The sequence below is a fragment of the Liolophura sinensis genome, chromosome 4, assembly GCF_032854445.1.
Source record: "Liolophura sinensis isolate JHLJ2023 chromosome 4, CUHK_Ljap_v2, whole genome shotgun sequence".
NCBI classification, from domain to species: Eukaryota; Metazoa; Mollusca; class Polyplacophora; order Chitonida; family Chitonidae; genus Liolophura; species Liolophura sinensis.
The window spans coordinates 17,316,378-17,335,220 of NC_088298.1; the positions used below are offsets into that span (position 1 = coordinate 17,316,378).

At 39.5% G+C, this 18,843-nt stretch overlaps 1 protein-coding gene across 1 annotated transcript in view; it reads left to right on the plus strand.

Moving 5' to 3' along the window:
- The first annotated feature begins 1,863 nt into the window (after positions 1-1,863).
- The window catches only part of LOC135464745 (homeobox protein Mohawk-like), a 180,814-nt gene continuing 163,834 nt past the window's right edge, over positions 1,864-18,843 (plus strand). Inside the window, exon 1 of the mRNA XM_064742276.1 lies at positions 1,864-2,340. The gene's annotated coding sequence lies outside the window, so the exon portion shown is untranslated. The remainder of the gene's footprint in view (positions 2,341-18,843) is intronic.

Consider the following 18,843-nt stretch of genomic DNA (forward strand, 5'->3'; position numbering starts at 1 on the left):
AGCATTTAAGGAATGCAAGAGGGCCAACTGCTGCATTTTGGATTAAAATTAATTGGAAATCCTTACCTGTAAAATAACAGCACCGTTGTGTTGTTACCTCTCGTGTTAATTATTACATTCCTACATCAAATGGTTGCTCTTGTACCGGACATTGCATCATGAATTAGCACCCTTAACTGTTTACTCCTGATTGGTGTGAAGCCCGAGAGAGAGTTTACATAACAATATAAAGGTGGTCAAGACTAACGGCACAGAAAAAAAAAAAACTGGAAGACTTCTTGGCACTGTGCCATGTGCCTGAATAAAAGCCGAAGCAGAACTTGCAGATACTGGGTTCGAACCTATGACGTCTATGCTGAAGGGCCATAGTCGACTCCAAGTTCAGTCACTAATTGCCATCACAAACTAAAAACCCATTGAAAATCTTATATCAAAGTGAAAACTGAAAAATTAAGGAAATTCCTCATTACAGCTTCAGATCGGTGTATACAGACGGCATGTTATCTGTGACTATACCAGGTCCTTGATCAATTGATTGTTCGAATCCAGCTCTGGTTATTTTCGGCTGCGACCTTACGATATGGAGTACCTGCCGAGGGTTGATGGTTTTCTCCGAGCACTCCATTTTCATCCACGCATAAATAGTTGACCGCCATCGTATAAGTGACCAATCAAACAAAACAAACAAACAAACAAACCAATCGATCCAAAATTTTTAGTGCAATTAATATATAGCTGACAATGACCACGGATCTTCTTACCAGTGCAGTCGCTGTGAGTTCAAGTCCAGCATATGCTGGCTTCCTCCCCACCGAGCTCTGCTCGATATCCTCTCATCATAATGCTTGCTGCCGTCGCATAAGTTAAATATTCTTGAGTACGGCTTAAAACACCAATTAAATAAATTAAATAAACAACTACAAAAACAGATAAATGGTTGCATGACTAACCGCTCTGTTAAGAATTCAATACATCGCCTCACAGTTTACCCAGGACAAATGCGCTTCACCTAGTTTCGAGCTCTCCGCCACATCTGTTTGATCGCCCAAAATAAGTAATATCCGGCGAGTGCTGCCCTGTCAACCACCTGGGTCTTTTAGTCGGACAGGGGTTCGTTAGTGAAGTTCTCATACGTCCTTTATCTCTGGGGAACGGATGTAGCGGAGGTGCTTCAAAGCTAGCCCAGTTCAAACGCCTGATTAGCCATTATAAATTTAGCGGCACAAGCTAACTGTAGTAATAGGGTCACTTGGTGCAGTCAAGAACCAACTGCGTGACACGATATTTGGTACTTATAGGTAACTGGAGCCTAGTACGTGGTAAACACTGGTAGTGTATATGTGTGATTAAATAAACATAGTTAATACACTCTGCTCAGGTTAATATAGCGTCATTATACACATGTAGTATCGGTTATCATGCGAAGGTTGCTGGGCACTCCGTGTCACATATGGTTCCTAAATATCTTGTATGTGATCATTCTGTTCCGGATAAGTAAAAATGCTTTAAACATGACTGGATAGTGTGTGGCGGTAGGCGGGTGGGTGGTGTGCTGTGGGGGTATAGGGTGCTTGTGGGAGAGAGGATGAAATTAGGGTAACGTGACACGAGTATTGGATCGTTGAAGCTAAAACGCCGTGACATATTTTCAGCTGAGGTTGCATATGGACGACACACGACTTGACGGAGATGTGTGTCAAGGTCGTTGATAGGGAAAAAGGTCACTAGGTGCATCATTTACTTCGCTTCGGTGCGCGATGGTCTCGCATCTTAATTACTCAACGTTAAAGGTTGCCGGAGAATACAGGCGATCTGAGCCAGAGGGTTTAAGCAGAAGTGATGTCTTCCTACAGCTCCTAGATGAGACTGCGGAAAGGATCTGAAATAGAGGCGTGACGTATAATTTTATTGAACGATAGTACATTGAAATAATTTTATACCGGCGTACGCTCCAGGCTTACAACTTACGACTTTGAGGTACAAATGAGCTTACCTAGCTACAGGCTTTAGGTAGCATACTGAGCAACATCAGCGCATCGAATTTCAGAGGGGATCAGGCATGCGAAAGCCATCAGCGTGCTCCTGTACCAACGCCTTATCATCATCTTCACTTAAAACAGCCTGACATATGCAATGATGAAAAAATGGGATTTCCTGTGGCATGACACGTGACTGATTACGTCATCTACTTTGCGTCATCTTTTTATATCACAGGCTGAAAGAATATAAAGCACTTGCGATTGAAAGAGCTGCTCGTAGTGCTGAAGGTCACGTGGTCGATATCTGAAGACAGAACAACGTTTACGGATTTTTTTTTGTCCCCAGAACCCATAGAAAACGGTAAGTCACTTCTTAAAATTATTTCTTGATTACACTTTACTTGGGACATTGTGTTTTTCATCGACGTTTATGAGGCTCATTCCACACACTTATACGTTTGTGACAGATGTATTGATGCGATTAGGACACTATAAGCTAAACCGGTAAAGAGAAATCTGTTCAAGGTGTTTCACAGTTCAATTCGCTGTCGTGCGAATTTGGAAAAAAGAGAGGTCCCATCTTCCATACACACTGTGCTTAAACTATGTTATCTTTCGCTACATGCAAATGTGCATAGACACGCATTGTTCTTGATTACGACAAAATGGCGAGTAGTTCTTCAAAATACCACTTTTTGGTGGAGCCAAAAAATGAAATAAATGTATTCTACGTTATTAAGCGATGTGATGAGTGACGACAGGGTATCACTGTGAAGTTAGCAGCATGTACAAGCATGGTATACTACTGCAGAATAACAGTTTTGTGCAACGCATCACAGTTTTATAATATGTAGCGAGAATTTCAAACATTTGATACATATTACATATTATGTGTCGTATGATAACCTTGCCCCATTCCCGCCGCTCTACCCTACACCTCCTAAGAAGCTTCATGTAAGGCACTTTAAGGTGTTTCTTTGATTTCATCATGGACTGGAAGTACATAGGTGTGTTAAAAATCTTTGTGGCCTTTGGCCTTGTTTTACAACCGATGGTATCAGCATTTGTTTATACCTCATGAGGTTTTTGGAAGTGTTCCTTTTCGCGTGAGCTCACTAACTCTGGTGACACGACTCACTGAAGTACTCATAGTGTTTCAAGTATTAAAAAAACAATATTGTCCCCAGTTTTTGTTTGTATTTGTTTTCACCTAATTAATTTTGCAACATTTTGAATGTGGTTTATAAACATGCATCGGCTCAATGTTTAATCTTTTTAATCGTAGCAGTTGAAGCATTAAACTTCATTGTGAGAATTTGAATTTTTGTTTCGTCTCTTTTCTTGTCGTAGAAGAAACCTTCATTGACAAAAGATAAGGCCGCTTTATTTAATTACTTGTCATGTACGAGGTTTTCATTTGGAGAATTTAAGATAAGGTCGTTTATGTTTCATCTCTTTTCTTTTCGTAGAAGAAACATTCATTGAGAAAATCTAAGATAAGGCCGTATATGTTTCATCTAATTACTTGTCGTATACGAGGTTTTCATTGGGAGAATTTAAGATAAGGTCGTTTAGGTTTCATCTCTTTTCTTTTCGTAGAAGAAACATTCATTGAGAAAATCTAAGATAAGGCCGTATATGTTTCATCTAATTACTTGTCGTATACGAGGTTTTCATTGGGAGAATTTAAGATAAGATCGCTTATGTTTCATCTCCTTTCTTGTCTTAGATGAAACTTTCATTGGGAGAATTTACGATGAAGACGCTTATGTTTCATTTTCGTATAATTCGTAGATGGGTCTTTCAATTTATTTTTCATCTTCTTACTTGTCTTCGTTGACACCTACATTGCCAAAATCTGAAATAAGGTAGCTTATGCATCATCTTCTTACTTGTTCTAGACGAATCCTGGATTCATTGCAAGAATTTAAGATAAGTCAGCTTGTGTTTTTTTTATATTACTTGTTGTATATGGTGTCTGTAATAAGGTAATTTAGGATAGGGTGTCCTTTATTTCATCTTCTTACATGTCATAGACGGAGCCTCTAATGCGAGAATTTCAGTTTCATGCTTTCCGGCGTAAGTGAAGCCTTAAGTCAGTGGGAGAATTTGAGATAAGCTGGTTTGTGTTTCATCTCTTTACTCGTCATAGATGTAGCCCTCATTGGGAAAATTTTAGATAAGGAGGCTTATGTTTCACCCCCTTACTTGTTCATAGATGAAACCTTCACTGACAAAATTGGAGATAAGGTAATTTATGTTTCACCTCCTTACTTGTTCGTAGATGAAACCTTCACTCAGAAAATGTGAGATAAGGTAGTTTATGTTTCACCTTCTTACTTGTTCGTAGTTGAAACCTTTACTGAGAAAATTTGAGATAAAGTAGTAAATGAATGAAGCCTTTATTCAATAGAAGAATTCGAGATAAGCTTGTTTATTTTTCATCTCTCCTTACTTGTCTTAGATGAAACCTTCATTGGAGGCATTTAAGATAATGTTTTAATTTCGTACAATTCGTAGATGAAGCTTTCTGTCGGAAAATGTGAGAAATGTTGGTTTACGTTGTAGTTTCTGGCCATGTCGTAAATGAAGCCTCAATTCAGTGTGTGAATTTGAGATAAGGTATGGCGTATATATTCATTATCTTACTTGTCCCCCGAGAATAATTCAGTGGAAGAAAGGGAGATATCACCTCACACGTGCTTACACAACAATTCTGGATTTTGTCTTGATTTGAAAACTGTACTGCGTGTAATTATTTGGTACAATATCATGATCTTAACAGACAATAAAGCTCACCACGAGAATACTTTTTATCATTGAAAACCGTTGATTGTATCTCCTTAAATGACACCGTCGTGGTTTCTTATATACTTTCTTAGTTCGGAATTGATAGTTGATGTTGTTGTGACTTGCGGAAATGTCAACTCTTCACCTGGGTCAGTTGAATGACAAGTCACCAAGCGCGTCGGGACAAAACTGATGTGGTCCTGTAAAGATCTCTTTACAGACCTGCTCTGAATTATTTTGACGAATTTAGCAAGGTTGATCTTTCGTGGCGGTGTTTTAGTGTCTAACAGCATATTATAGAGGATTTAACCAACGTGGTCCAGCCGGTTGTACTGTATAAAGGTTACTGGATGAGCATACACTGGGTGTGTAAGATTATGTACAATGACTGGGACGGGGAATCATTTTTCATGACCCAGTTTAGTAATAGCGCAAATCCCATCATCTGTTTATTTCTTAAAAATGTGAACGACCTCTACCATGCCATAATGTTCAACACGGATTTTTTGCTTTTGACCGGTCATGATTCTACAAAGGCCGTTTATAACATCGAATCCCGCTGTACCGTACACCAAACGAAGACGTACTCAAGTGGTACAAGTCGTCACCGCTCAAACCTCAAACTCCCAAATGTGGATTCTTGAAAAATGTTCCTCTGCTCGGACAATAGCGTGACGTCACAGCAAACGTTTAACATATAGGGAAATAAGGTGGTCATGAACAATACTATAGTGCAAGTCTGCATTAGAGTAGAGTAGGGTCATTCCTACACTAGGGTACGCCAAAAGCAGGCCGTGACCGTAAGACCACGCATGCATCATACAGGATGTGCTTTTCCAGGTATTGCGCTTGATAACGTGCATTGACAGCTTTTAATGCGCATTTCCAGGTAACACGCATGATGGCTCCACTGATAATGGATGTGTGACGTTGTGTGACAAGTCAACGCCCTCATCGGAATGTATATTTCAAAATAATTGCATACATCAAAAGAAGATAGGGGGAAACAAAGACTTTACATTAAAAATTAAAGAAAAAGACACACACAAATCATTATGGGTTAACTTACATTCTTTCAGGTACCATTCATAGATTAGAAATAACCCAAAGTAAACCTTTAAATTTTCTGTAATAAGCATTCTGTTGGTGTTTGTCTACACGTGAAATAACTTTTAATGTTGACAGGGCCTGTATGTTACGTGTCTATATATAAATATACCTAGAACATCAAAGGGTTTATTGTTTGTGCCCTGTCAGTTAATCTGTGCGTATCCACAAGCCCGAAGCCGGTGTTGGTAAGTTTTTGTGTAGTCATTAAATATAATTGTTTGGAACGAAAATTACAGATGGGAGTTTATGTTTCAGGTGTTGCACTACTGTAGTATTATAAAAATATTTTGATAGGCCGCTTTTTATTTCATTTTTTATTTTATTTTTTGGCTTTTGTAAGAATGTCTTCATAAGCTCTCAAGTGCAAACATTTTTATATTTCTCTTTTATAGTAGGCCTACCCTCGGCCATAAAGCGATCCATAAAAGCTGAAAAAAACCCACTTAGGTGAGAAATATTTGATATATAGAGTTGCATACCCTGTCAGAATAAAATAATTCATTTCTCTGTAATTGTTTCGCCGAAAATTGATTTAAACGATTAGATTGTAAGGTTGGCATATGTGTAAAATTTTAGTATTCAGTGATGCTAGAGGACTTGTGTTAACGTACCTTTGGAAAAAAACTAAGGTACCCGAGCCCGGATTTACAAAAAATCCTAAATTTAGTATATTGCTTAGTTTTTACGGAAGTTTTTACTAAAGTTCAACATGGGGTGTTGTTCCTCGACAAATCTTAAGTCAAACACTTTATATGTTGCCTAAGGCAAACACTTTTACTAAGCAAAAAAACTTAGAAACAACTTTGTGATACCTGTTGAAGAGTAATACATGTAGCCTATATGTCGGCGGTTAAGCGAATACGGGCGGAGGAAGCCATACATGGTCTGTTGCTGAAACAGCACCTGGCGAAGTACCTGACTGACTTAAAGCCGCAGCATGCAGGACGTCACAGCTAGATAAGAATGTGTTACCCCATTGTTCGGATGCAAATGTAACAGTTGTGCAGGGCATGGCCTAGTAGTAAAATTCGCGACTCCTTCCACGAGGTACACGTGTTGTGTGTTCAATCTTATCTTTGGACACATAATTTCTGCACTTCCTTGTTTTCATTTTTAATGGCGCTTTTATGACAATAACCAGCCAAGGGCGCTCATGTGGCCCATTTCGCAGTGTAATGTTCGTTAAAGACTTGTCTTCGACCGATATGGTGTATATGTCTGGGCCCATATTGATCAAGGATCGTGAAACCTCCGTGGCCGAGGTGGTTAGCACGCCAGCGAGGAGCAATGACCAAGGAGCCTCTCACCAATGCAGTCGCTGTGAGTTTAAGTCCAGCTCATGTTGACTTCCTCTCCGGCCGTACCTGTGAAGGTCTGCCAGCAACATGCCGATGGTCGTGGTTCGCCTCGGCCCTTCCCGTCCCACCCTAATGCTGGCCGTCGTCGTATAAGTAAAATATGCTTGAGTAAAACAACAATCAAATAAAAAAAATAAATAAATATTTTGTAAATTTGTAAACAAATTTTCTACTGCTAAACAGTGCATTTTATATTTTGTGGTTTATCCCGGCGACATCGGTTTCTTATTTCCACTCATAAAACTGCCTGGCATCGTATAACCGAAATCTACATGGGTATGACGTTAAACAGCAGTGAAATCAAATTCAGTCCATTGCTACAGTTGCTGATCCATTCAAATAACCATCCATCCAGGAGATGAAAACGGAGTTGTTCAGAATCCCATTTATGTTAGCAAGGCTTGTGAGATCGAACCGAAGGGCGCGAAGTGCTTGTGTACAAGAATAACATCCTCCATTATTACACGCAATTACCTTCGCACGGAATACATCTGACAGTGCCGGTTTTTAGTATCCCCATAACAGATTCCTGAAAATAGCTCTTGTTTGCTTGAAATTGGATGACTAATTCCCTTTGTCAAGTAGCGTGGCAAAATAATAAAAAAAATCCCAAAACACAAAAACAAATTATTTCCTATTAGTAGCTCAGAGCAAACATTTAATCCATTATGAGTGCGGCGCAGCAATTTGACAAGTCATGTCACGTGACATAGTTCGTCGATGGAAATTACTACGCGGCTGGATTCCGAGGTCCCGTGAGAGCGCAGTACTCAGTCACCCCGATTTCAGTACAGACATTCCATCATATAGAGGTTGATTCCGTGCACAATCTGGTTTTACCCCACCCCCAGTGTGTTGTTTGTTAAGCTTTAATACGAGAGAAAGAGCTGTAGGCGTTTAATGTTTATCTGGCAATTGGTGGAAGACTGTAACGTAATTTTAGCTAGATTTTTGTGTGGAGTACTTACCAATTGCATTATTTATTTATTTATTTATTTACCGTATGTGAGAAGGTCTTGCAACAACGTGCGGATGGTCGTGGGCTCTGCCCGTTCTCTTCCCACCATAATGCTGGCCGCCGTAATATAAGTGAAATATTCTTGAGTATGGCGTAAAACACCAACAAATCAAATCGAATCAAATTATTTTATTATTTATTTATTTATTTTTTATGGAAGATTGGAATGCCATTTATCTTGATTTTACTTAATTGCATTATTGCATTGTTTGTTTAGTTTGTTGGCTAGTTATTATTCACTGTGTACACCCGTGGTTTATTCCTAGAGACCTACCATACTTCGCTCGCATACTTGCTCCCACCAAGCCCTGCCACATGTGGCAAGTCAGATCTTCAATAAACCTCTTTCAGTCATCGGCCAGCTGGAGTACTGTAGTTTACATATGACAGTTTTGGTGGGAAATGGTTTTTTTTAATTTTTTTTAAAAATAATTGTTGATAATTATGTTTTTACAGAGTAGATTACAACCCACTTTTTCGTTTTGTCATTAGTATAATTCCCAAAAGAAGATGGAAATTAATTAAAGACCATAATTATTCGTGAACTTTCAACACCTGATTAGAAGAAGCCTCTACAGCCCGACTTTAGTTTCGACTTCTGACAGCTTAAGTACAGCGAAAGAAACTGGTTTCTATGTATACTGCAAAAACTTAATTTATTTTTTTTACATATTAATTCACAAGGTTTGCTTAAGAAAGGTAGCAACTTACAAGACTCCTCCACCCCCCCTCCCCCGCTCACCAGCACCATGACTTAACCAGAATTAGGCAGAAAAAAGTGCACTGATGTTAATTGCAATTTAGTAGACTGGTCTAGAATTACTTCAAAATGCTGTGTTGTCATGACATATATAAGTTTTTCTCCCAGATCTGTTTCGCGATAAGTCAGCAAATATAGAGAGGCTACTAGATGTGACTTTAGTTAGATTATTTTAATGATCAGTTGATCGGACTTTTCAGACAGTATGGATTTGTCAATGGGAGAAAAGAACTTTGATTTAGTTTGAAATATTACGTGGATCTGTCAAAATAACACATGTACTGACGTTTCTTATAACTTGAAATGGGGCCATGTGCTGACTTTATCTGCTGGATTGCTCGGACTGTCAGGGCTTTAGTCCATGATGTCACAGGTTCGAATCCAGCTCTCACTTGTTCGGCCGCTGCCTTAAATCAGGAGGTTTGTCAGATATTTAGCGAAAGACGGTGATTTCCACCACCCATAAACCTGTTCACCCTCAGATTCGTGAGCAGCACGTACGGCGTGGACAACCATTTTCAATATGAATCTATGCGTCAGAATGGACATTCGTATAACAGCCATCAACCAAAATGGCGTTCCAGGTCAATAATCGCAAGAGCAATTCTAAAAACGACATATAACACAAACCACCAAAGAACTTAGAAAGTATATAAAGTACGAAAATAGGACGGAATCATGCAAAGAGAAGCAGTCAACAGTTTGAGTGATGTTGGAAAGACGCAAGGTATGTTGTAGGTGGCTGAGTCAAATCAACATTCAGATCGTGTACCATGCTAGAATATCTGTTAACAAAGTATCTATCTCAGTTGCGCTTTGATTGTAACTGTTCATATATCCAACGTGGCAATCTTATTCAACACTATGAATAGTCAACCCCTAGCCCCAAGTTAAGAGGAATTAGACACAATCAGCAGAGCGCCAGAGACGTCACGTTGTTATGATAAGCACCGTGTAGTCATCATGGTCGTTTAGTTTCATATCATATTGCAACCCAGAATGTTCATGTGTTGACATTTGGTGCTTAAAATCATTCATTTTAGCCCAAATTAAGAAGACCATACCGCAGATTTTTTTAGCCACAAATTCATATTTATCACATCAAATTTTCAGTATACCGTTAACTGGATTATCATCAAAACCCCAGGAACAGTGAGAACTAGGAAAATCCACAACTTCTCTGCCCAAACCCGGTATTGAACCCGCATCTCTTGTGCCAGCTGTTGGGAGTCGCGTACCTGGACACTGAGCCCCTTTTTCTCTTGCCATTGAAATAATACGTTTCAAAAGCACTAGAAATATTGAGTTCATGGCTGTAAGAAAAACGGTATATAATTTGTTCAACTGTTGCGGGTAAATACCAACTTCAAAGAGTTCGTTTGTCAGTTCAGTCAATAGTTGTATATTTATACACCTTGGGCACAGCTATCCACTATGGATGAGGTCGCTTGGTACAGATACATGTATATTGGAAGAAAGATAGAATTCATTATGCATATTAAAAGCCGTTCAAATATGTTGTTGGTCGATTTTATCATTCGTTTACAGGGTGTGTAGGTCGTTTTTGATGTGCCATTATTTCTGAGCAATCAGGTCGCGGACTGTCAAGCTGTGTAATTCTGGGAAGTTTATATAATCAGTGATCCGATGTCAGAAATTGTGTCATGTGTACTCTACGATTTAGATGCAAAGACCTCTATCCTTCCCTGGTTGGTTTGCTGTAGATCTCCCATTACGAATACCGGAACCTTCATGAAATAAATAATTTTGTATCCATGCAACCGGAAGTGCGTTATACTTGGCCAAGGCTGCCAGGAAGTGGCGTTCATGCTACCTGGAGGTGTAGCAATATTACTGTGCCAAGCTATAAACAGACTTAATTCATGCCGTAAGGATTTAATCTGTTATATCATATGGATTTAATGTATACCGTAAAGACATTGAGATTAGTGCCCTGTACTGTAGGATTTACTATGTGTTTTAACAGAATAGGCTACAGTGTGGAGACACAGCTGTCGTAATTTCAGTTCTTAAAACATGCGGTTATCTCCCTTCGTCCGCATTGCTCTGCCTGGAAATTAGCACACCCTTCCACTCTATGCCACGAACACCTGCATTGATAGATTACAACACCCTGAAATTTGAGGCGATTCTTCAACATACGGCGTCCTTTTAACTTCTACGGAACACTGCAACTTAAATAAACTTTCCATTTTGTCCAAATGATAAGCTTCATAAAGCAGCCAGTGAATTTCAGCACATAAGCAATAAGTGGAAATAAAGCGTTTCAAAAAATGTCCATGCTCCAACGCGCCGCAAAATTATATCCAGATTGATTCCCACAACGAATTTCGTCTCATGAACGATCTAGAAGTTTAAAAACGTCATTTGTATTTCTTGAACAGAAATCATGTGTAGATTGAGCCACAAGTACTGCAATTAAGTTCCAAATATTGTCTCATTTTATTTTCTTGGAGAAAATTCGTATCCTGAATCATCAGGGAAAACTTAGGAAATTTCAGTTTATTTGGATTTAATTCTTTGGGTCAAAATGCTATATTTAAGTTCCAAATATATAATGTTCTAATTAATTTTCTAGGCTAAATTGGTCTCCTGAATTAACAGTCTAGGCATATAGCAACATCAGTTTAATAACTGGATTCAACCTATCCTTTGTGGGTCGGAACATTCGTTTGGAAAATCGCTCTGACGTGTATGTGCTCATCCAGCTGTCTGCATGTACCGGGTGGTTTACACATTTTGTATTGTGTCCATTATAAGCCGTTTAGGCTGTTTTTCTTTTCGCCAAATCGTCCTTTATTATATCCAAAAATGGTACTAATAAATCAGTCACATATGCCGGAGATCTTTTCACGTAGGATTACGAGTCAATAAGCAGATTTTCCGGTAAGTTTAGACAGACTTTAAGCAAGTAGAAAATCAATGAGTCGTCCACATTCCAAAGTGCCGCCATCTTGCGCAGTATCGATCTTTCATGGCGTGCTCAACGACGTTCTGTGAAATTGTTAGTGTTATCTGACCTGCGCACATCGTTTGTATTCAAGATCATTGACGTGTAATACACCGCCATACGTGAGTTTCGAGTTCGAATTCTTTTTATCATTGAAGGCAGAAAAAGTACAGCTGTGTGACCTGTCAAAAATGTTTTTTTTTTTATCACATTCACTATAACACGGGCGCCTGAAAAAAGTGTCATAAAATAATTTAGTGTGGACTAGTGATAGAGAAAATTGAGAAGCTGAACGTTTGTGATCTGGAGAAGTTTCTAAAGAAAAAAGGTGTTATTTGTGCCTCTGGAAAAAGGCGAAAGAGCTGATCAGTCAGTCAATATCAACAAAAGTTGCCTGACATTTTTCACCAGTCACATGACACAGTAGAACTGCTTTTACCTTTAACGACAAAAAAATTCCAACTCGAAAACCCCCCTGTTGCCAGTACTGCATTTGTTTTTACATTATTCTGCCGTGTAAGTCGCTAATATTTAGGCATTTACACGAACATTTAGACTGAAACTCTAACTGAAGTAAATTATTATCATAAGAGACCGTATTTCACCAGTTACGTGTGACCATTTTCCAGCTGTCACGCTCTCGTCGCTGCTCTGGTTTAACTTGATATCCATGCTGTTTATATTGTACACAATGGGCAAAAAAGAGGGGCGGTGAATACATTACCCCTCCCCCACCCCCACCCCCCGGCGATAAGATGTAAGAATTCCTGTCTGAAATATTTTACATACTGGTTAGAAAGATAAGCACCTGAGTTTGTTTACATTCATTAAACAATGCTTAAAAAAGAACGTACATGTATAAGAAACTTGTGAATATAGCGCGAGAGTCCACCTGTGGTACTCCTTAGATTGATAGGGTATAATCACGTACGTCTTCCCGTAACCATCTCCTGTTTTTTTTTTTCATTTATTTTATGTGCTGTTTTTTTTTCCCTCGTTTGGCAGCGGATTCCCCGGTTGTTACAAAATATCACATCTATCCGATTCTAAGTCAATATGGCACACATGGACCACATGATACTTCCTTTGTACTTCGTCCTGTTATTCTAAAAGAGTATAACGTTGTGCCAGTTCAACGACAGATTTCTTCGTTCTTTGCTGACAATTATAAAAATTAAATTTAGATTTTAACTGGAATTCAATAACCTTGGTGAACACCCTTGTCGAGAGCTCGGCTAGATTTGTAAATCAACACGATCTCGTGAAGTTAACAACTGTTTTAATGTTGAACAAAATCGCTAACCACCGGATATGGGCACTAAATACACAATGCTATATAACAGATGTCACATTGAGGCTTTAATGCGGATCTGGTGACTTTGATAACGACCCTGTCACGGAATTAGCGATCCGGACTGACTGGTTGTTGTTTAACGTCGTATTCCAGAATTTCAGATGTCATTTATATTTATTGATTTATTTGATTGGTGGTCTACGTCGTATTCAAGAATATTTCACCTATGCGACGTCGGCAAGCATTATGGTGGGAGGAAACCGGACAGATCCCGGGGGAAACCCACGACCATCCGCAGATTGCTGATGTCACTTATACGATGAAGGTCTGAGAAAGAAACCGGAAAGACTAGAGTAAACCACCAACTTATGCTACGTTACAGGCGAACTTTCCCCTCATGTGACGCACCTACCTGAAGACCACATTGGTTGCAGAGGTGGTAGTCTTCAGCGAACGTCAGACTACGCAAACGGTCACGCTTATCGTCACCAAAACTTCTGACAGCTGTGAGATAAGGTGTCTAGCATTCTTCAACTGAGAACGGCCAAGGGTTCGCGAGTTCGAATCAAGTGCACGCCGGCGCGGTTTTGGCATGCGGCTATAGATGCTATGGTTTTCCGACTATCATTAACGGCATAAAAGTGCATAATTGTTAAGTTCTGTGCAAATATTAAATGCAAATGAACTATATATAGGTTATATGTATATAGACATGCTGTCAACGTTAGTTTATGTTTTTATAAGCCACGCTCAGGTTCGAAATATCTGCCACATTCCCCAAATAGCCAATGCAGTCCTGTACATACACTGATCGTTGTGTGAATGACCGATGTTGATTGAAAGACAGGATGTCAGAAATTTGACCACCCTGGAGAATTACGAGCGATCGACCGACATAGAGAGCGATTTATATAACCGATTTCTTTCTGCCAGTTCATAATAAATTCTGCTCGTGTTTGCGGCCTGTTGTGTTTGTCTCAAGTAAAATGCTGTCTTTGTGAACTTGAGCAACATGTTGCTCGTTTTCATTTACAATTATGTACGCTTCGCTAAACCAGCGCACGTGCGCCATGAGAATCAATTTGTAATGTAAACCACAATTTGTAAGTGGAATTTCCACCAAGAAAGACGTAACAATAACATGCAAATGAGTCGGGTACATGCGATACGTGGTTTGACATTAGCAATGCACTCTCACATTCACTGATATAATTGGAATTTGATGCTTCAAATAACGATCCAGGTGAAATGATTCATCGTCAATATTTTCAAAAAGTTTAGTTTTTGAGAACTGTGGTAAAAAGTACCCGGATCTTTGCGGGCGACACTGGTACGCTGCCTGAAGGCTAAAGGTTCGCGCGCGCGCAAAAAAAAGACTCGTAGCTTGTGTGACATTATAACTTGAGCTGTTTGGCATTTGGATCGTCTGGTGAACTTAATATGGACAAAGCGACAAAGAGGCAAATCAGTGATAAACAAGGAAAAAATTTGACTAACAGACACCGAACAAATCATCGGGATAATGCGATGAATGTGCTCCATGGCAGAAGGCTAACTGTTTGAGCGTGTTTGTTGTGGATAGTAGGGTTATCGCCTTTCAAAATGTCGTGGGAAACCATTCGAGAAAAGACCAACTGTTAGTGAGGTTGAGAGAAATAAAAAAATAACAAGACTAACTTTCAAACAATAACCGTAAAACTGAATGAATAAATGATCAAGGTTTGGCGGCATGCACATTGCCAATATTTCAGTCATATATCATGGCAAGAACACACTAAAAGTAGGTCACATGTAATATTTATTTATTTATTTGATTGGTGTTTTACGCCGTACTCAACAATATTTCAATTATACGACGGCGCCAGCATTATGGTGGGTGGAAACCAGGCAGAGCCCTGGGGAAACCCACGATCATCCGTAGGTTGCTGATTGACCTTCCCACATATGGCCGGAGAGGAAGCCAGCATGAGCTGGACTTGAACTCACAGCGACGCGTCACGTGTAATAAAGTGGTGAGATATATACAGAATCAGTTCACGATGTCTCAAATGTCAGCTAATATAACTGTGTAAAGGCTATTGATATCTTTCAAAAGACCATGTCAAGAAAATTAACAAAAACACTCGACAGTGATATATATTTTATTTATTTATTTGATTGGTGTTTTTACGCCGAACTTACCCCCGTAGAGCCCAAGGGAAGCACACGACCATCCGAAGACTGCTGATAGACCTTCCCACGTACGGCCGTATAATCGACAGTGATATGGTATTGAAAAACTTTACAGACAGTTCTATGTGGCGACTGGCGCTTTTGTCTGAAACAAGAACATTATATGCCTGTGTGTATTTATTTATTTATTGAATCGTTATGTAACCCCATACTCATCTTTTCATTTACTTTAGACTTAACAACAGTTTCGTAATCCCGTATAGGACTAGGCGGTATCGATGTCATGTGAATGCGTATACAAACTAAGGTTGCTCATAAACGGAAAAAAACGCCAACGTGGGATCTCCTGCCGATAAACATGTTCAGAAGTCTCGCATAATGTAGTTCATTTAAGAGCCGCTCGAATCCGTAATGATCTAAACAGTGTGAAGTTCAGGGACAGGTCGGGTAAGTAAGCCCATGTATGCTGCACACGCGCTGGCTCTCAATGTCATCTGTACGTAAATCAAGCGGAAATTCCTTCTAAAAATAAAAAAAAGTTTTACAAAGACTTGTTGTGGATGCCCTGTTTCAGTCCTTTGGGGTTACACTAGAGTCACTTGACCTTTCATTACCGGAGTCGGTGCGTGTTCACACTTGAACAGTCCATGGAATGTTTTATAGTTTACGTAAATTGGCACTCTGACAATATATACACTCTAATTAAATCTGTTAAATTAACAGAATGCTGTATGTTTTCTGATTGATATGGCAGTATAGATTATGTCGTTTCCACTTTATAAGCTGTGAAGTTATATATGACAGACTGGGTCCGTTCAGTATTCCAGCAGAATATATTTATCAGTGTAATGGGGTGTTATGTTGCCAATATTTATTAACATATTTTTAGAGTGTATTAAAATAACGTGTTCGGATTTTAACCTGTATAGGTGGGCGTGTACTGTAAACCATATGGAAACGATGGATGTAGTGTTACTTTGTAAGTGTACCGATAGGCCTAATTTTAACATATACCCATTAGCTGTATCTCAAATATCTCAGTGCCTTAATTTAGTGCAAAAAGGGCAAACCCTGGCTCCAGAAAAGCTGGGTACACAACAGCTCAGTAAAGGACTAAACGCTTCTCAACCTCCACTGAACTACATGAAGCTACACGAAGTATAAGAGAGGCAGTCTTTCATGCTCGTTTAATTCTAAGTCAGGGACTATAGGAAAGCGATCAGCCCACTTCACGTCTCGGCAAAACAAAGCTACTATACTATGCATATGTGAATTGCATTTAGTTATTTATTTATTTATTTATTTGATTGATGTTTTACGCCATACTCAAGAATATTTCACTTATACGACGGCGGAAAGCATTGTTGTGGGTGGAAACCGGGCACAGCCCGGCGGAAACCCACGACCGTACGCAGGTTGCTGTCAGACCTTCCCACTTACGGCCGGAGAGGAAGCCAGCATGAGCTGGACTTGAACTCACAGCGACCGCATTGGTGAGAGGCTCCTGGATCATTACGCTGCGCTAGCGGAATTGCATTTAGCACTAATATTATATTATTGTATATGAAAAGTCACCCCGGAGTCCTGTTGAATACAAACTCTTACTGGCCCAAATACATAAAGATTTTAGGTTATTCTGATGATCAACGTTATATACCATATACTCAGAAAATATTGTCATTTTTCTCTGCATTCTATGTGGGTCAGAAAAATAAGGTATAGCATGTATTGTTTCGTATTGAATTGTACTGTAGTGCATTTCATTGTATTGCATGCATTGTAGTGTATTGGATTGTACAATTTAAGCAGCTATACATTTTATTGTATATACTGCATTTTATTGAATTGTTTGCGTTTTACTGTTTTGTATTCTCTAGTTTAAGTGCGACGACTGCCAACATTATGGTGGGAGGAAATCGGGCAGAGCCCGAGGGAAACCCACGACCATCCGCAGGTTGGTGCAAGACCTTCCCACGTACGGCCGGAGAGGAAGCCATCATGAGCTGGACTTCAACTCACAGCGACCGCATTGGTGAGAGGCTCCTAGGTCATTACGCCGCGCTGGCGTGCTAACCACGTTGGCCACGGGGGCCCCTATACAGTTTGAAGCTTATACATTGAATAAAATACAGGGTATACATATGAGACATAGTGTATAAACGGTATTAAATACAATCCCATATTTGCAAGAAATATTAACACAATGTTGAACATTCCTCAGTTTCGCCTACATGGAATAACCTTCAGTATTGGCCTGTTGTCCATTTCATGTATGCTACGTATTGTATGATATCAACAAAAAGTAACGCCAAGTTAACATCAAATTATTAAGGCTAAGCTACCATATATCTGTATTAAACCCGAGTCGGGTTATACTAAAGACCTTAAAAACGGCACTTGTTGTTGTCTCACTTGGCTCTTAGCAGTGAAGAGGTTGGAACAAGGAAACAGGACTGGTTAGCCCAGTGTAAGTATAATGTGGCTACATGGGGTGTCATGGTTGGTGTCTTCGGCATGATACTTCAGTGGCAGCAGCACTTTGACCCAGTATATAAACACGCACTGAACATGCACTGACTCTTCGTCATCATATGATAGAAAAGTTTTAGGGATATAATGGAAATATGTTTATATTATGGCCATTTAGAACTAAATAGTTCTAACTAAACACATAACTTCATAAGCATAACTCAAATATCACGGGACAAGAACTACTCGAATCAATTGATATACACAAATTCTTGACTTACTTCCTGCAATGTATTTGTCAGGATGTGACCTCAACAAATACGCGGGTCGAGTCGTGGTTTTAAGTTCAACTGAGCAAGCCACGTGTGTGGTGGGATTCGAATTGGCCTTGTAAACATTTCCTTGGCTGTTCTGTCAAAACCTGATATAACAGCGCTTGGCGCATGTGCGAAGATGCAGTAAGACATGCACGCATGTTCGGATAGGATCGACACCATATGTATAGGTCTTCTAACACAGCCATATTTGTATGTTCCCCTCAAAAAAGTAGTTCCCATGAAACTTCACTGCATATTTTGCAATGTTTAAATTTTTTTAGCGCGGTGATCCAGTATTTGACTATTCGTGTCTAGATACAGATTATACAATAAAATGGACGCTTAATTTTTTCTAATGTCATGGATTTCTCCAATTATTCAGCATACTTAAGCGTGTTTAAAAACAGGAAGCCACGTTCGACCGTAGAGGAAACTAGTATACACCATGCGACCGAATTGGTGAGAGGGTGCTGAGTCATTGTGCAGCGCTAGCGCGCTAATCCCTTGGCCACGGAGCTCCCTCTTTGGCCTCTTTTTAGTGAATGACCCATGTTCGAGATGTCAAATATTTGACTTGAACGACCGGTCGACAGACATAGATGTAC